At 48.0% G+C, this 20,698-nt stretch overlaps 2 pseudogenes; both read left to right on the top strand.

Moving 5' to 3' along the window:
- The first annotated feature begins 420 nt into the window (after positions 1 to 420).
- Positions 421 to 585, top strand: LOC138797998 (U2 spliceosomal RNA; annotated as a pseudogene).
- A 17,991-nt stretch (positions 586 to 18,576) lies between these two features.
- LOC138797977 (U2 spliceosomal RNA) lies at positions 18,577 to 18,756 on the top strand (annotated as a pseudogene).
- The last annotated feature ends 1,942 nt before the right edge of the window (positions 18,757 to 20,698 follow it).

Genomic DNA, 20,698 nt, shown 5'->3' with positions numbered 1-20,698 from the left:
GCAGCCACCCTATTTGGATAGCGGTCCAGTTCCCCTCTCCCCCAATCGCAGCAAGCCCCCACTCTTCCCCGAACACGCACACTACACGTGCTTGCCCACCTCCCCTAGTCATGGGCTCCCTGCTCTGTTGCACATCGCTCCGGGGCTTGCTTTTAATTTGGATTCTTTGGGGGCCAGTGTATGCTTTCGTTAATACGGCTGCACCGATGAGAATTCACCATAGTTTTTCTTTAATAAATAGTTATCAATGTGTAGCTATCCATGCATAGATTAGATACATAGATGATAATCATGTAGACTGATGGATGCATGGAGAGGCAAACAGATGCAGGTAGACAGAACGAGGCAGGACGACAGACAGGCAGGCAGACAGACAGAGACAGGCAGACATAGGCAGACAGAGACAGACTCTCAATAATAATAATAATAAATAAAAAAAAAATCTGTTTAATATCTGATACATCCCCTATCTGTGGACAATATATTGAATGAATTTTTAGAACAGGGAGATGGTAAAAGATCTTGCTCTGGCCTCTCCAGGCATTGACCTGGTATTACAGTGCTTCCAGGTTCAGTGCACCCGCCAAATAAGTTGCCTAAAAACAGAACCCCTCAAGGGTGCGCAGCCGCACCTCCAAATAAAGTCAGCTGCACCCGAAACGACAAGGGGGGGGGGGGGGGCGCTGCTGCACCCCAAGATTTAAGGCTTGGCATTACTAATAAAAGTTTGTTTGGTAAACACTTGTTTGACTCTGGCAGCCTGTTGCCATGGCAACAAAGTTGTTTACCACTAGCCTGCCAGGGCAGGGCTGGTGATGTCATCAAGGCTGTGCTGACATATACAGCTGACAGAAAGGCTAGCAGCTCATTTGCAGGCAGACAACCAAGCAGGTAGGCTGGTTGGTTGCTTGGTTGTTTGCCAGCAAGGAAGACGCAGGTAAGTGGCGTTTAAACCATTTAATTCGCATTCTTTGGGGGCCAGTGTATGCTTTCGTTAATACCGCTGCATCAGTGAGAATTTACAATAGTTTTTCTTTAATAAATAGTTATCAATGTGTAGCTATCCATACACAGAACGAGGCAGGAAGACAGACAGGCAGGCAGACAGAGAGAGGCTGACAGAGGCAGACAGAAGAGAAACAGATTGCTGAACTCAGGGAGACCAGCCAAACAACAACACTGCTGGCTGCTAGTGAAAGCGTTCAAAGCAGTGAAGTCCTGGGTGCATTGCCCCCTGGGAAACATGAATATGCAAAAGAAGAGCCCATGGAGCCTCATCAAAGAGTCTCGAAACACAGGACTAGCCAGATATCCCTCCAGGAAGGACCCAGCCAAGGGGTGGCTCCTGTAAGGAAACCACCATATTAAGTGGCCCTTAGAGATGAGCGAACCTGGAGCATGCTCGAGTCCATCCGAACCCGAACGTTCAGCATTTGATTAGCGGTGGCTGCTGAAGTTGGATAAAGCCCTAAGGCTATGTGGAAAACATGGATATAGTCATTGGCTGTATTCATGTTTTCCAGACAACCTTAGAGCTTTATCCAAGTTCAGCAGCCACAGCTAATCAAATGCCGATCTCTCGGGTTCAGATGGACTCAAACGCGAACCTGGTTCGCTCATCACTAGTGGACCTATAGGTCAAAGTAATGACAATGGAAAAACCAAGGCCAGGTAACCATCCACATACAGCTGTTTGGGGGGGTTGCCCCTCATCAGTGTGGAGCAGGATTATGGCTAGGTGGGAGCAATGCCTACTAGAGCCATAAGAGAAACAGATCGCTGATCTCAGGGAGACCAGCCAAACGACAACACTGCCGGCTGCTAGTGAAAGCGCTCAAAGCAGTGAAGTCCTAGGTGCATTGCCCCCTGGGAAACATGAATATGCAAAAAAGAGCCCGTGGAGCCTCATCAAAGAGTCTCGAAACAAAGGACTAGCCACATATCCCTCTGGGAAGGACCCAGCCAAGGGGTGGCTCCTGTAAGGAAACCACCATATTAAGTGGCCCTATAAGTCAATGTAATGACAAGGGAAAAACCAAGGCCAGGTAGCCATCCACATACAGCTGTTTCGGGATGTTGCCCCTCATCAGTGTGGAGCAGGATTATGGCTAGGTTGGAGCAATGCCTAGTAGAGCCATAAGAGAAACAGATCGCTGATCTCAGGGAGACCAGCCAAACAACAACACTGCCGGCTGGTAGTGAAAGCGCTCAAAGCAGTGAAGTCCTAGGTGCATTGCCCCCTGGGAAACATGAATATGCAAAAGAAGAGCCCGTGGAGCCTCATCAAAGAGTCTCGAAACACAGGACTAGCCAGATATCCCTCCGGGAAGGACCTGGCCAAGGGGTGGCTCCTGTAAGGAAACCACCAAAACCACCATATTAAGTGGCCCTATAAGTCAATGTAATGACAAGGGAAAAACCAAGGCCAGGTAGCCATCCACATACAGCTGTTTCGGGATGTTGCCCCTCATCAGTGTGGAGCAGGATTATGGCTAGGTTGGAGCAATGCCTAGTAGAGCCATAAGAGAAACAGATCGCTGATCTCAGGGAGACCAGCCAAATGACAACACTGCCGGCTGCTAGTGAAAGCACTCAAAGCAGTGAAGTCCTAGGTGCATTGCCCCCTGAGAAACTTGAATATGCAAAAGAAGAGCCCGTGGAGCCTCATCAAGGAGTATCGAAACACAGGACTAGCCAGATATCCCTCCGGGAAGGACCTGGCCAAGGGGTGGCTCTTGTAAGGAAACCACCATAATAAGTGGCCCTATAAGTCAATGTTATGACAAGGGAAAAACCAAGGCCAGGTAACCATCCACACACAGCTGTTTCGGGGTGTTGCCCCTCATCAGTGTTGAGCAGGATTCTGGCTAGGTGGGAGCAATGCCTAGTAGAGCCATAAGAGAAACAGATAGCTGATCTCAGGTAGACCAGCCAAACACAGCACTGCTGGCTGCTAGTGAAAGCGCTCAAAGCAGTGAAGTCCTGGTTACCTAGCCTTGGTTTTTCCCTTGTCATTACATTGACTTATAGGGCCACTTAATATGGCGGTTTTGGTGGTTTCCTTACAGGAGCCACCCCTTGGCTGGGTCCTTCACGGAGGGATATTTGGCTAGTCCTGTGTTTTGAGACTCTTTGATGAGGCTCCAAGGGCTCTTCTTTTGCATATTCATGTTTGCCAGGGGGCAATGCACCTAGGACTTCACTGCTTTGAACGCTTTCACTAGCAGCCAGCAGTGTTGTCGTTTGGCTGGTCTCCCTGAGATCAGCGATCTGTTTTTCTCATGGCTCTACTAGGCATTGCTCCCACCTAGCCAGAATCCTGCTCCACACTGATGAGGAGAAACACCCCGAAACAGCTGTATGTGGATGGTTACCTGGCCTTGGTTCTTCCCTTGTCATTACATTGATTTATAGGGCCACTTAATACGGTGGTTTTGGCTATCTGGCTAGTCCTGTGTTTTGAGATTCTTTGATGAGGCTCCACGGGCTCTTCTTTTGCAGAGGCAGACAGAGACAGACTCTCAATAATAAGAAAAAATCTTTTCTTATCAGTTTAATATCTGATACATCCCCTATCTGGGGACAATATATTGAATGGATTCAGGGCCGGACTGAAAATTAGCCCTGGCACTCACACTCCTCCAGCCCACACACCATATCACACTTAGGTCGTATTGTGTTGTGTTGTATTGCAACTCATTTTTATTTAAAGAAATGGTGCCAAGTCTATCTATCTATCTATCTATCTATCTATCTATCTATCTATCTATCTATCTATCTATCTATCCATCTATCTCCTATCTATCTATCTATCTATCTCCTATCTATCTATCTATCTATCTATATATCTCCTATCTATCTATCTCCTACCTATCTATCTCCTATCTATCTATCTATCTATCTATCTATCTATCTCCTACCTATCTATCTATCTATCTATCTATCTATCTATCTATCTATCTCCTATCTATCTATTATGCAACAACAGGCTACAGCAGTGATAATATATATAAGTAGGGTCCTAGGGAAATTTTTAGGATATGTAAAATAATATTACACATTTCCTGTATAATGTTAGCACTGGTAAGACAATTTTCTATGCATGATAATACTGTATATCTCTAAATAGCTATTATAGTTACCAAAAACACCAGTATACAGGAAGCGAATATCATCATTACTGTTACTGGCCAATCTATTATAAAGAGACTGATACTACCATTATTACAGTATACAAGTAAAAGATAATACCTCAACTATCATCATCACTACAACATGACTAATACCACTATGCTGTCACTGAACAAAATCCACTACACGAACACAAGTATTACCAATAAAATGAGTATACACAGGACAAATACTACCAGCACACCATGACCACTGCCGTCATCACCATACAGTGACTGGATAATACTGCTGTACTGTCTATTAATATTCCCTTTATACCATCAATATATAAAATGCAATATTCTACCTCAGCATTGACTAGAGATGAAGTTCAGAGCATTTGGGTTCATGTGAACCTAAACTTACTGTAAGGTCTCTCATCCAGGCTCGGACTGGGCCACCGGGGAGCCGGGGGTTTCCCCGGTGGGCCCCTCCCTCTCCCTGCTTGTTGGTGGGCCCCTGCAGAGCAGCGTTAGGCAGAGCAGCCTTAGGTGTGTGCTGCTGTCATCTGACTGGGCCCTGGGTGATGTTTCCCAGCCAGATGACAGCAAGTTCCAGGGCCCCCTGATACAGGCAGATCCGTGGGCAGCTCTCCTAGGGCCCTCAGTGGGCCCCAGCACGCTGGTCCTCCTCACCCTGGGCCTGCCATAGATGCTGGTGTCAGGCTGTGCAGGAGGAGCAGGAGGCTGCAGCTATGACAGGAGCTCTGGCTGCGCTTCTCCTCACCAGCCTCCTGCTCCAACTAAAGGGAAAGAAGACTGCCGGCATCCCATTGCACCTTGGCTATCTTGCCTCTGAAATGCAATAATCCCAACTTATGCTACTTAATTACACACTGACAACTTTGTTCTTTTTAAATGCGTGGGGGTAGGCCACAGCTTTTTTAATTTTCTTAGAACTATTTAAAACTTTTAACATATATTTTTGTACTGTGAGGATAGGACCTTGCGCTGTCGCCTTCCTGGCGAGGACACCGGAATGCCAGGCCACCGCTCCGGCGGTGGGCATGTCTTAGTTGTTCTGCCGGGTGCCTCGCCGATGCTTCTCCTTCCTCCTCTGCAAGGTCCCCCCCAGCGCCAAGCTGTGACAACAGTATTAAACAGTCAATAAACACATACAAACAAATAAACTTCTTTCACAGAAAAAAACATTAGGGAGGGTGGGTGGGAAAGCTGTTTAACCTCTGCCTGTCACGCTGGTGTGGTGTTCTGCCACTTCCTGCCAGTTACTTTTGTTAGGCTATTTCCCCGCCCCCAGACCGCCCCCAACATGGACCGCCTTCTAGGTGCTTGCTACGCCCCTGTCCCCGTCAGTCACAGTCACCGGCTGCTTAGCCAGCACCAGTGACCCAGATCTTATCAGCAGCGTCCAGGAGGTCAGATGTGGCTGCCACTGAACAGTCAGGCAGAGGTCAGTCAGCTCCCCCTCCCTCCTCTGCTGTCCTGGGTTCTGAAGAAAAAAAGCTCCACAGGTATAGTGGTAATGGGAGGTCTGACTGGAGGTGCAGGGTGACTATACTGTATGTGTGATGTGTGACTGACTCCGCAGTGTGTGTATATGGATATAATAGTGTGTGAGGTGCAGTGTGTGGGGGGTGCAGTGTGTGTATATGGATATAATAGTGTGTGGGGTGCAGTGTGGGGGGGGTGCAGTGTGTGTATATAGATATAATAGTGTGTGGGGTGCAGTGTGTGTATATGGATATAATAGTGTGTGGGGTGCAGTGTGTGGGGGGTGCAGTGTGTGTATATAGATATAATAGTGTGTGGGGTGCAGTGTGTGGGGGGTGCAGTGTGTGTATATAGATATAATAGTGTGTGGGGTGCAGTGTGTGTATATGGATATAATAGTGTGTGGGGTGCAGTGTGTGGGGGGTGCAGTGTGTGTATATGGATATAGTGTGTGGGGTGCAGTGTGTGTATATAGATATAATAGTGTGTGGGGTGCAGTGTGTGTATATGGATATAATAGTGTGTGGGGTGCAGTGTGTGGGGGGTGCAGTGTGTGTATATGGATATAATAGTGTGTGGGGTGCAATGTGTGGGGGGTGCAGTGTGTGTATATAGATATAATAGTGTGTGGGATGCAGTGTGTGTACATGGATATAATAGTGTGTGGGGTGCAGTGTGTGTATATGGATATAATAGTGTGTGGGGTGCAGTGTGTGTATATGGATATAATAGTGTGTGGGGTGCAGTGTGTGTATATGGATATAATAGTGTGTGGGGTGCAGTGTGTGTATATGGATATAATAGTGTGTGGGGTGCAGTGTGTGTATATGGATATAATAGTGTGTGGGGTGCAGTGTGTATATGGATATAATAGTGTGTGGGGTGCAGTATGTGTATATGGATATAGTGTGTGGGGGGTGCAGTGTGTGTATATGGATATAGTGTGTGGGGTGCAGTGTGTGTATATAGATATAATAGTGTGTGGGGTGCAGTGTGTGTGTATATAGATATAATAGTGTGTGGGGTGCAGTGTGTGTGGGGTGCAGTGTGTGTATATGGATATAATAGTGTGTGGGGTGCAGTGTGTGTATATGGATATAATAGTGTGTGGGGTGCAGTGTGTGGGGGGTGCAGTGTGTGTATATGGATATAGTGTGTGGGGTGCAGTGTGTGTATATAGATATAATAGTGTGTGGGGTGCAGTGTGTGTATATGGATATAATAGTGTGTGGGGTGCAGTGTGTGGGGGGTGCAGTGTGTGTATATGGATATAATAGTGTGTGGGGTGCAGTGTGTGTGGGGTGCAGTGTGTGTATATGGATATAATAGTGTGTGGGGTGCAGTGTGTGGGGGGTGCAGTGTGTGTATATGGATATAGTGTGTGGGGTGCAGTGTGTGTATATAGATATAATAGTGTGTGGGGTGCAGTGTGTGTATATGGATATAATAGTGTGGGGGGTGCAGTGTGTGTATATGGATATAATAGTGTGGGGGGTGCAGTGTGTGGGGGGTGCAGAGTGTGTATGGATATAATAGTGTGTGGGGTGCAGTGTGTGTATATAGATATAATAGTGTGTGGGGTGCAGTGTGTGGGGGGTGCAGTGTGTGTATATAGATATAATAGTGTGGGGGGTGCAGTGTGTGTATATAGATATAATAGTGTGGGGGGTGCAGTGTGTGTATATAGATATAATAGTGTGGGGGGTGCAGTGTGTGTATATGTATATAATAGTGTGTGGGGTGCAGTGTGTGTATATGGATATAATAGTGTGTGGGGTGCAGTGTGTGTATATGGATATAATAGTGTGTGGGGTGCAGTGTGTGTATATGGCTATAATAGTGTGTGGGGTGCAGTGTGTGTATATGGATATAATAGTGTGTGGGGTGCAGTGTGTGTATATAGATACAGTGTGTGGGGTGCAGTGTTTGTATATAGATATAATAGTGTGTGGGGTGCAGTGTGTGTATATGGATATAATAGTGTGTGGGGTGCAGTGTGTGTATATGGATATAATAGTGTGTGGGGTGCAGTGTGTGTATATGGATATAGTGTGTGGGGGGTGCAGTGTGTGTATATGGATATAGTGTGTGGGGTGCAGTGTGTGTATATAGATATAATAGTGTGTGGGGTGCAGTGTGTATATAGATATAATAGTGTGTGGGGTGCAGTGTGTGTGTGTATATAGATATAATAGTGTGTGGGGTGCAGTGTGTGGGGGGTGCAGTGTGTGTATATGGATATAATAGTGTGGGGGGTGCAGTGTGTGTATATGGATATAATAGTGTGTGGGGTGCAGTGTGTGGGGGGTGCAGTGTGTGTATATGGATATAATAGTGTGGGGGGTGCAGTGTGTGTATATGGATATAATAGTGTGTGGGGTGCAGTGTGTGGGGGGTGCAGTGTTTGTATATGGATATAATAGTGTGTGGGGTGCAGTGTGTGTATATGGATATAGTGTGTAGGGTGCAGTGTGTGTATATAGATATAATAGTGTGTGGGGTGCAGTGTGTGTGTATATGGATATAATAGTGTGTGGGGTGCAGTGTGTGTATATGGATATAATAGTGTGTGGGGTGCAGTGTGTGTATATAGATACAGTGTGTGGGGTGCAGTGTTTGTATATAAATATAATAGTGTGTGGGGGTGCAGTGTGTATATGTGTGACGGAGTCTGCAGCGTGTGTATAGGTATAAGGTGTGGGGGTGCAGTGTATATATATGTGTATGTGACTGAATCTGCAGCGTGTGTATATAGGTATAAGGTGTAGGGGTGCAGTGTATATATGTGTGCTTGTGTGACTGAATCTGCAGTGAGTATATAGGTATAAGGTGTGGGGGTGCAGTGTATATATGTGTATGTATGACTGACTCTGCAGGGTGTGTATACAGGCATAATGTGTGTGGGGTGCAGAGGGTATATATGTGTGCATGTGACTGACTCTGCAGGGTGTGTATATAGGTATAGGGTGTGGGGGTGCAGTGTATATATGTGTATGTGTGACTGACTCTGCAGGGTGTGTATATAGGTATAATGTGTGTGGGTGCAGAGGGTATATATGTGTGCATGTGACTGACCCTGCAGGGTGTGTATATAGGTATAGGGTGTGGGGGTGCAGTGTATATATGTGTATGTGTGACTGACTCTGCAGGGTGTGTATACAGGCATAATGTGTGTGGGGTGCAGAGGGTATATATGTGTATGTGACTGACTCTGCAGGGTGTGTATATAGGTATGTGTGTGGGTGCAGAGGGTATATATATGTATGCGTGACTGACTCTGCAGGGTGTGTATATACAGGTACATACAGCAATGTAGTGCTGGCCGATATATATATATGTATGTATATATGTACATACAGCAATGTAGTGCTGGCCTATACAAGCATATATGTACCATGCAGCCTACAAACAGGATACATATATGCTTGTATAGGCCAGCACTACATTGCTGTATTGGAGTAGTACATTGGTAATAACATTGGTCTTTTTTTATTTTTATTTGGTCAGTAACAGTGTGACTGTATGGTCATAATATAGCAACAAGATTATATATATATGTAAAATATGTGTGTGTGTGTGTGTGTGTGTGTGTGTGTGTGTGTGTAATTTTTTTTTGTTCTATCCCCTATTAGTGCTATTAGTGCTGGGGTCACTTCCATACACTCAGCCACCACAGAGCTATTCTGTGTATTCTGGTCTCCCACTCAGCATCCAGTGTACAATGCACCCAGGATCCTCCTACTACAACAGCTGCAAACACTACAACTCCCAGCATTTACTGACAGCACACAGTCCTCAGGATATGGTAGGAGTTGTAGTATATCTGAATAGAAAATCCCCTAATAGCTGGTGCTGTAGATTTATTGATGGATCTTCAGTTGTTAAAGGATTCTCCTCTCTGGAACTACAACTTCCAGTATACCCTGAGAGCTTCATAAGTGTAGGGCATTCTGAGAGTTGTAGTTTGACTAGTTGTGGACACGGATCAATCAGCATAGAATTGGGTCAGCACCAATGGTTCTTCATTGGTGGGCCCCCAGGATAATTTTCCCTGATGGGCCCCAAGTAGTCAGTCCGACACTGCTCTCATCTCTAGCAGTGACCAAATAGAGGTAGAGATCCAGCTATACAAAGGATCTACAGACCTTAAAGTGTCACTGTCGTGAATTTTTTTTTTTTGCAGAAATCAATAGTCCAGGCGATTTTAAGAAACTTTGTAATTGGGTTTATTATCCGAAAAATGCATTTTTATCATGAAAAAGCAGTCTGAAGCTCTCCCCCCTGTCTTCATTGTTCTCCTATGGAGAGAGCTAAAGAAAAGACCAAAACAGGACAACAAAGAGTTAATCTACAAATCCCTCACGGGATATCTCCTGTGACACTCACCAGTGACCTCTCTGAGCTCAGATTACAGCTGTCACCCTGCTCCGTGCCTGTAATCCTCTGTTATCTGCTTTCTGCTGCCTGCTAACTCCCTCCTTCCTCCTCCCCCCTCCCCTCTCCCTAGAGCAGACAGGGTACGTCTCCTGCAACAAGTCACAATTTTCAGATTTTTCAGAGTGGATGAAAAAGAGGAAGGAGGGGGGACCTGGGAAAAGGCTTTTTACATGCAGATAATGGCAGATTTGGCTAATAAACCCAATTACAAAGTTTCTTAAAATCGCCTGGACTATTGATTTCTGCAAAAAAAAAAAATATGACAGTGACTCTTTAAGAGTACGTTCACACATACAGGATCTGCAGCAGATTTGATGCTGCAGATAGCTTTGTTACTCAATGACGGAACCAAGCATCAAATCTGCTGCAGATCCTGTACGTGTGAATGCACCCAAATTTAAAAGTGATTTTGCACGTTGTGCAGTTACATCCAGTGACTTACAGGAGGCGTCTTCCTACATGAATCATAAGTGACTTTTTGGTAGTCAAAGTTGTCTGTTTTTTATTTTCTTTCCATCTGGCTCAGCCCATCATGAAGATTTCTCCAGCCATGACTTGTCTCCCCAGAATCTGCGAGACAAACACTTTAGGCTCCATGCTCCAGCATCATCCTAACCTTATACCTCATCATAACCTTATATTCCCCATTGCTTTACACAGTAACAGTGCCCCCTCTGTGCTCCAACATAAGCAGTCAGGCCCAATATGTGCCTCCAAATAGTAGTCAGGCATATAGCCCCCCCACAAATAATATAGATGCCCTGTGCAGTCCCACATAATATAAGCCCCCCCACATAGTATAGCCCTTCCCCCTGTGTAGCGCCCATAGTATATCCCCCTTTGTAGCCCCCACATAGTATAGCCACAACATATTATTCCCCCCTTCTTGTATCCCATCCCCCAAATAGTATAGGTCTCTGTGTAGCCAGCCCCCACATAGTATAGTCACAACATACAGGGATGTCACTCAGTATATGCACAGTGTACAGGGATGTCACTCACTATATACACAGTATACAGGGATGTCACTCAGTATATGCACAGTATACAGGGATTCCACTCAGTATATGCACAGTATACAGGGATGTCACTCAGTATATGCACAGTATACAGGGATGCCACTCAGTATATGCACAGTATACAGAGATGCCACTCAGTATATGCACAGTATACAGAGATGTCACTCAGTATATGCACAGTGTACAGGGATGTCACTCACTATATACACAGTATACAGGGATGTCACTCAGTATATGCACAGTATACAGGGATTCCACTCAGTATATGCACAGTATACAGGGATGTCACTCAGTATATGCACAGTATACAGGGATGCCACTCAGTATATGCACAGTATACAGGAATGCCACTCAGTATATGCACAGTATACGGGGATGTCACTCAGTATATGCACAGTATACAGGGATGCCACTCAGTATATGCACAGTATACAGAGATGTCACTCAGTATATGCACAGTATACAGGGATTCCACTCAGTATATGCACAGTGTATAGGGATGTCACTCACTATATACACAGTATACAGGGATGTCACTCAGTATATGCACAGTATACAGGGATTCCACTCAGTATATGCACAGTATACAGGGATGTCACTCAGTATATGCACAGTATACAGGGATGCCACTCAGTATATGCACAGTATACAGGAATGCCACTCAGTATATGCACAGTATACGGGGATGTCACTCAGTATATGCACAGTATACAGGGATGTCACTCAGTATATGCACAGTGTACAGGGATGTTACTCAGTATATGCACAGTATACGGAGATGTCACTCAGGATATGCACAGTATACGGTGATGTCACTCACTATACGCACAGTATACAGGGATGTCACTCAGTATATGCACAGTATACAGGGATGCCACTCAGTATATGCACAGTATACAGGGATGCCTCTCACTATAAGCACAGTATACAGGGATGTCACTCAGTATCTGCACAGTATACAGGGATGTTACTCAGTATATGCACAGTATACAGAGATGTCACTCAGTATATGCACAGTATACGGGGATGTCACTCACTATATGCACAGTATACGGGGATGTCACTCACTATATGCACAGTATACGGGGATGTCACTCACTATATGCACAGTATATGGGGATGTCACTCACTATATGCACAGTATACGGGGATGTCACTCACTATATGCACAGTATACGGGGATGTCACTCAGTATATGCACAGTATACAGAGATGTCACTCAGTATATGCACAGTATACGGGGATGTCACTCACTATATGCACAGTATACGGGGATCTCCCTCACTATATGCACAGTATACAGGGATGCCACTCACTATATGCACAGTATACGGGGATGTCACTCACTATACGCACAGTATACAGGGATGTCACTGACTATATGCACAGAATACGGGGAGGTCACTCACTATATGCACAGTATACAGTATTGCAAGAAACACCCCCCAAGAGGGGTGCGCAGCTGCACCCCAAGATTTAAGGCTTGGCATTGTTAATAAAAGTTTGTTTGGTAAACACTTGTTTGTCTCTGGCAGCCTGTTGCCATGGCAACAAAGTTGTTTACCACTAGGCTGCCAGGGCAGGACTGGTGATGTCATCAAGGCTGTGCTGACATATACAGCTGACAGAAAGGCTAACAGCTCATTTGCAGGCAGGCAACCAAGCAGGTAGGCTGGTTGCTTGCTTGCTTGGTTGCTTGCAAGCAAGGAAGAGGCAGGTAGGTGGCGTTTAAACCATGACTTAGGGATAGCTTAACTGCGCCTGACCCTACACCACCCCTTCCCCCATTAAAGAGACGACACATTAATGTGGTGCAAACGCCACAGCGGCCCAATTTTATTAACAAACATATACCAACAAGATATATATATAACCTTTTTCTTTATGCAGTATAAATAACCTTAACCAACATGGTCAGCAATATTACGAATAAATTCCTGAGCTAGTTAAACCCAGTGGGAGAAGAATTGGAAGGACCCTGCTCTTTCCACCTTTTCCATAATCGACCAGGACTTCAACTTACCCTTGGTGGCAGGAACCTAACCCAAGGGCACCACATGTTGAAATCATAACCATCCCCTGTGACATTGGCCACAGGATATATCCCTGAGCCTGGTACCGCCCCTGCCTTTCAAATACTGTTCTCCAGTTTTAAAACTAACTGTAACCTTAAAGCAGTCACAAATTCTACAGGGTCTCCTCCAATTCCCCTACCCACTCCAGCCACGGTGACCACGCGTGATACCTTACGCGTGGTCGTCCCTCCACAACCTAAGGGCCCGCTCCATGGCAAACCACCAACCAGCCGTTCCTGGCCACAAAACGACCCACCGTCTTATTAATCTTAGCGTGGGCCTGTTCAAACCCCTCACCAACCTCCCCTGATTCCACGTTTTCCTGGCCACAATATCTGACCATACAATAATTATGCCAGGATATGCAACCCACAACAAAGTATATCGATCTTGATATCCCGCACAATTGCTCGAGACGTGCGTACGCCCAGGTCATTGCCCCCAGCATGCACAACCAGGACATCAGGTGCCCTGTCCATGTTCGCGCAAAACTGTACCAAGGGCAACAACCTGGACCACACCAAATCCCTCCGCCCCAACCACCTGATCTGGGCTTCCCCTCTGGAAACCCGAGCTGGCGCCCTGCCGACAGCACATCTGCTCGCAAGCCTCCCCAATAGACATACGAGTGGCCCACGATTCATATCAGACAAGGGGCGGCATCTGAAAGGAAACAAAGACACAACATCACCACTAAAGCTTCCTCAAAGCCACCTACTCGAACCCCCAAGAAACCGTTACAACAGCTGGGGCCTAACATAACTACGGAACCGCTCCGACTCCCATCGCCCTATCCTCCGGATGACATCGGGCCCCAAGCCCCAACGAGCTGCCTCAGTAGCCACCCCAATCTGGAACGAGTGCGAGCTATATTCCGATGCCCGTTCCCCGACTTATGACAAACATTTGCGATAGACCTGAATGAACTGGAATCTAGACAAAAACTGCCCATCCAAGTGTACTAACAACGGGCTCTCGACCTCCGGCCGCCAACCCATAAAAACCCGAAAACACTCAACAGGGCACACCGAAGACCCTGGCAACGCGGCTAACCGCACTACACACCCCCTACCCGCCTGGTCAGTCTTGGAGCGACATAATCTACATTCCAAAAACCCCTCCCAGATACACACATCAGACCCCAGCAATCCCCCCCCCATTCTGCCTACTTGGAGAGACCAATTCGGAAATCCTAAATGCCCCAAAAAAGGCAAGAGAAAAAGCAAGGCGGAACAAGCTGAACTCATACAAGGACAAACAAATTCCCTTCAAACCGTCCCCCAACTGCAACAATAACTGAAAGGACAGCTGCCTATGGGTATCCTTACGACGAGCCCCCCTCCGGGCCCCCCTTCAAGGCCTGTCTTACCAAAAATAACTTGAAGAAGGGGAATCCTTCATCCCCCTCAACCTAAACCAGAAAACCAAAGCAGCAATGCGCTTAGCATACCAGAAGGGGATACCCCCAAGCCAAAAGACCTACCCACATAGCATAGGACATACTCATCCCAACCCCCTTGCTCTCCTCCCTGTGGCAACTCACTCAGCACCGTTTCCCACTCACGCTCACCGAGCATACGTGGACCATGTACCTTGCGGCGCTGACCACTGCACAAGACCCAGTGCCACCTCTACACCCACAGCCACAGACTCGCTGGACACAGAACCCCGACCTCCTCCATCTCTGGTGCCAACTCCCGGAACCGATGTCACTGAAAACGAGACAGAGAGTCAGCTAAAGCATTACGAACACCCGGGACATGCACAGCCGTAAGATGAGCGTTTAACTCCAACCCCCGCAGGACCAGCTTCCTCAACAACCGCACCACCGGCGGGGACCTCGCCCTCTGCGCGTTAATGGTCTGAACCACCCCCAAATTGTCACAGAAAAACCGCACCCGCTTTTTGGCCAGAAGTTCACCCCAAATCACCGTGGCCACCACGATAGGAAACAGCTCCAATAAAGCCAGATTCCACACTAACCCCGAATCATGTCACATCGGAGGCCACGCTGCTGCACACCACCGCCCTTGGAGAAACGCCCCAAAACCATGACCCCCCGAGGCATCTGTAAAGAGCTCCAGATCAACATTAGACACAACCCTATCCATAACCATTGACCTGCCGTTGTACGTAACCAAAAACTCCCCAAACCGTCAAATCTTCCCGCAACTCAGCCGAAATTCGCACATAATGATGCGGAGACCGTACCCCAGCCGTGGCAGCAGCCAACCGCCTGCAAAAAACCCGGCCCATCAGAATGATCCGACAGGCAACGTTCAAACACCCAATCAATGACTGCAACTCGTGCAACCGAAGCTTCCTACACCGGATAGGTGACCTGCCGCTGACCCTGTACCGACGGCTAACTCCCGAAAGGGCTGTCCCCCGCCCGCTCCCTTTGGTGCAGATTTAAGCTTTACACAGAGGCTAATATCTTTGTGATCCCACCGGATAGACGGGAAGATCGCCTTGCGCTGCCGAAATTGTTCATCGTAGCGCAACCAGGCATTCCCCCCGTAAACCCGGTACGCCTCACAGATGGAGTCTAAATAGCAAAGTAACATCAGGCTTGAGTCAATCGAGATTAAATTTCTCAAGGGGGAGTAGGGAAAAAATTTCAAAGTACTCCCCCTTCCATATCTTCTTGCGAACTTCCGGTTTCAAGTGCGCGCCCAGCAGCCCCTCAAAACACACATACACTTCCCCACAGGCAGCATCCGACAACCTCACATCCTCTACCGCCTTAGTAGAAACACCCACCACCTGCAGACTAGAACCCAGCACTGGGGACCCACCTGATGCACCCCCAGCAATCACCCCCACATCACCATCCGCTGATATACTTGCCCCCGCTACTGACTGCAACCCAGACCCCGTCCACACTGTTGCAGGCGCAACACTCCCTCCCACCAAACTCCTTGCCAACAACTCCTGCATCCCCTGAAAAAACTGCTGCAAACCCGCTATGCTACCCACAGCCGCCCCCCCCACCCCCCATGTTGGTGGAGAAGGTGGTAGACTCACCCAGCCTCGCTGAATGGGGACATCCAGTGGCCATTTCTCTGCTGCGTCCAGGAACCGACACTGCTGACTGGATCACTGCTGCTGACGAGCCTAGGTCCTGCCGGAGCACACCCACAGGCAACGTAGATGACATACTAGGCCCCTCCCCTCCGGACCGTCTTGGCTGCTGCACCTCACTGCCTCCGACTTCTGGAAATGACGTCATAAGCGGTGCAAGGGCCCCTGCTCCGCCGTCCTCAGAATCCCCTGTAGCAGCGCAGGAGGCAGGATTTAGTGCCTCGCGCCCGTACTCGGGATCCTGGCGCCGCCGAACGCGGCTCCTTCTCTCAGGCTGCTGGACCTCCCGTCCACTGGAGGCCGCAATGTCACCCCACCAGCCCGCTGGTACATGCAGACCTCCTACTAGGCGCCGGCAAAGGGGGTGGGGAAGGCGAACTCTGCTCTCGCCGCCTCTGTCCATGCCGAGCTCTTCCGCTGCCTGGGGCATCAGCAGACAGGGAGGCCGCATCTTCCACCTCAGGATGGCGCTGACCGGGGGCGAGGGAACGGGAAGGAAGTACCCCTGGAGCCTCCGCTCCCCCCCGCACCTGGCGATTCCTACCTGACCTCCGGGCCGCAGGGCAGACATCGGCCTGGGCGGCAGGGGCAGGAGGGTCCCTGATGGGGCTGCACTGGCGGCGATGGGAGCGAGGGAATTCATCTGGTCTCAGCCGAGCCAGGAAACGTGACCTGCGTGGCCGCGCCAGGACCACCTCCTCTTCCACCGGAGCCACAGGGGGAGGGGGAACCCCCTGTAGTAGCTGTTGCTGGAGCCAGCCCCGCCCGTGGACCAGAGCTGCTTCCTGGACTTGCCGCAGTAAAGCTTCCAAGTCAGCCAAGAGGTAAGGCACGCTTTGCACAGACCAACTTCTCTCTGTGCTGCTCCACTTGGTCTGACCTCCTTAGGACCGCCCAAACCTTTTAAAGCATAGCAACCCCCCACCCCCAATCGCAGCAAGCCCCCCCACTCTTCCCCGAGCACGCACACTACTCGTGCTTGCCCACCTCCCCTAGTCATGGGCTTCCTGCTCTATGTTGCACATCGCTCCAGGGCTTGCTTTTAATTTGGATTCTTTGGGGGCCAGTGTATGCTTTCGGTAATACGGCTGCAACGATGAGAATTCACCATAGTTTTTCTTTAATAAATAGTTATCAATGTGTACCTATCCATGCATAGATTAGATACATAGATGATAATCATATAGACTGATGGATGCATGGAGAGGCAAACAGATGCAGGTAGACAGAACGAAGCAGGAAGACAGGCAGACAGAGGCAGACAGAGACAGGCAGACAGAGACAGACAGAGACAGACTCTCAATAGTAAAAAAAAAAAAAAAATCTGTTCTTATCAGTTTAATATCTGGGGACCATATATTGAATGGATTTTTAGAACAGGGAAATGGTAAAAGAGCTTGCTCTGTCCTCTCTAGAGATGAGCAAACTGCTCGGACTTTTGGTCCGACGGCATCGGCGCTCTCTAATCATGCCTTTGATCCCGGCCGCATACTTGCGCTCACGAGAATATGCGGCCAGGATATTCCAGGGAATCCCTGTTGAATTCCCTGGAATATCCTAGCCACATATTCAACGGAGCGCAAGTATGCGGCCGGGATCAAAGGCATGATTAGAGAGCGCCGATGCTGTCGGACTCAAGGTCCTATGGTCCGCTCATCTCTAGTCCTCTCCAGGCATTGACCTGGTATTGCAGTGCTTAAAGGTTCAGTGCACCCCCAAATGTGTTGCCTAAAAACAGAACCCCTCAAGGGTGCGCAGCCGCCCCTCCAAATAAAGTCACCTGCACCCAAAACGGCATTGCAAGAAACACCCCCCAAGAGGGGTGCGCAGCTGCACACCAAGATTTAAGATTTGGCATTGCTAATAAAAGTTTGTTTGGTAAACACTTGTTTGGCAGCCTGTTGCCATGGTAACAAATTTGTTTACCACTAGCCTGCCAGGGCAGGGCTGGTGATGTCATCAAGGCTGTACTGACATATACAGCTGACAGAAAGGCTAGCAGCTCATTTGCAGGCAGGCAACCAAGCAGGTAGGCTGGATGGTTGCTTGCTTGGTTGCTTGCCAGCAAGGAAGAGGCAGGTAAGTGGCGTTTAAATCATTTAGTTTGGATTCTTTGGGGGCCAGTGTATGCTTTCATGAATACGGCTGCTCCGATGAACATTCACCAACGTTTTTCTCTAACAAAAAGTTATCAATGTGTAGCTATCCATACATAGATTAAATACATAGATGATAATCATATAGACAGATGGATGGATGTGGAGGCAGACAGATGCAGGTAGACAGAAAGAGTTAGGAAGACAGACAGGCAGGCGGACAAACAGAGACAGGCAGACAGAGACAGACTCTCAATAATAAAAATAAAAATCTGTTCTTATCAGTTTAATATCTGATACGTCTCCTATCTGGGGACCATATATTGAATGGATTTTTAGAACAGGGAGATGGCTAAAGAGCTTGCTCTGTCCTCTCCAGGCAGTGACCTGGTATTGCAGTGCTTCCAGGTTCAGTGCACCCCCCAAATGTGTTGCCTAAAAACAGAACCCCTCAAAGGTGCGCAGCCGCCCCTCCAAATAAAGTCAGCTGCACCCGAAACGGCATTGCACGAAACATGCCCCAAGAGCGGTGCACAGCTGCACCCCAAGATTTAAGGCTTGGCATTGTTAATAAAAGTTTGTTTGGTAAACACTTGTTTGTCTCTGGCAGCCTGTTGCCATGGCAACAAAGTTGTTTACCACTAGCCTGCCAGGACAGGGCTGGTGATGTCATCAAGGCTGTGCTGACATATACAGCCGACAGAAAGGCTAGCAGCTCATTTGCAGGCAGGCAACCAAGCAGGTAGGCTGGACGGTTGCAGTATGGTGCAGGACCAAAATATCCCATACCCCTACCCGCAAGCCCCCAAAACCTTGCCCACCTTAAATAATGACACGTCACCAGCATTTTGGCTAATTATGGCCACAGCAGCCAATATTTATGTAAAACAATAAACATACAAATATTATTAATTCAAACATTTATTAATTGTAACCTTCCTAAAGTGTACCCCTACTCTAAACCTGAGGTCCTTGTAGCTACGTAAGCCTGACGCCCACACTAAACATTGACCAATTGTGTATTGCCTCCAGCCACCCTGCCAGACTCGGAGACACCAAGCCAAATATGGCTACAATCCAAGCAGTGTTCTCTGGTGCTACACCCCTTTAATCGAGAGCTAATAATCTGCCAGACTGCCAGTAACTGAGGAGGAGGGTCCTATCCAGGATGATCCCCCCACCAATTTGACCTCCAACTAAATGGACCCCACCCCGCCAAGCGAAACAGGCCTTGACCCCCTCACCCCAAAGCTTCAGAGCCCTTTCCACACTATCCTGTAAGGCAAGGGCCCAGATATCGGTACCCACGGCGTTGAGGTACACCCCGTCCTGTAACCAGAACTCCTCCCAACCCCTATCTAGGTCTATATGTCGCACAGCCAATCCCCCATTCTGTATTACAAACCCAGACACAGCCCTGTTTACCTTATTTCTGGCTTTGTTAAGCCTGTCAACCGATCATGCTGTGCGCCTAGTTGTCCTCGGGACAATCTCAGACCACACTGTGATCAGGCCTGGATATTGGGTCCAGAGTCTTAGAAGGTCATTCCTTATGTCCTTAATTAACTGGCGCATTGGCTGGACCCCCAAATTATTGCCCCCAATGTGAAGCAGCAAAAATATGGAGGATCCTGTCCAACGTCGCAAAACGATTAATTTCTGGCAGAACCCTGCTCCAAACCCAAGCCACCTTACAATGGCCACGTACCTGGGAAAGCGGAGCTGTCTCCTGTTCGGGTGGACATCCGCTTGTTGGGCACCTCTAGCCACGTATGAGTGGCCGAATATCCACACAAGGCAGGGATCTCTCACTGAAACAAGAGGGAAGGAAAAAAAAACCAACATAATCACAACCACACCTTGGTATCCCCCAGACTCCCCATTTTTCTAAACCATGTGAGGCCGAATGTATGATCTAAAACGCTCGGAGCCCCATCTCCCAATAGGCTTAACTACATCAGCCGCCAGGGTGTAAAATTTAGACTGGTGCAAACTACCCACAGCAACCAATCACAGCTCAGCTTTAGGCAGTGCTGAAAGGAAAGCTGAGCTCTGATTGGTTGGTGTGGGCAGTTTGCACCAGTCTAAATTTTACACCCTTTGATAAATTTCCCCCAGGATGTCAAAACCTGCTACTACTCCCAAAACCACACGCCTTCCTTTCCCCGCCTGATCCGTTTTAGATTTCCTAATACAAAACTCGACACTATCCCTATGTAAAACTACATCCTCTCTAAGCAAACCGCCCACCCTACTAGCACTCGGGGCCACCAGCTTGCTCACCCATAGAGCCCCGAAAAAGGCTAATGAAAAACCTAAACGAAAAAGAGCCGCCTCGTAAGGAGAATGGCAAACGCATCCCGCTC

Source organism: Dendropsophus ebraccatus, chromosome 7, assembly GCF_027789765.1.
Source record: "Dendropsophus ebraccatus isolate aDenEbr1 chromosome 7, aDenEbr1.pat, whole genome shotgun sequence".
Lineage (NCBI taxonomy): Eukaryota > Metazoa > Chordata > Amphibia > Anura > Hylidae > Dendropsophus > Dendropsophus ebraccatus.
The sequence above is the reverse complement of the archived record's forward strand: the minus strand, read 5'-3'. Positions and strand labels throughout refer to the sequence as shown.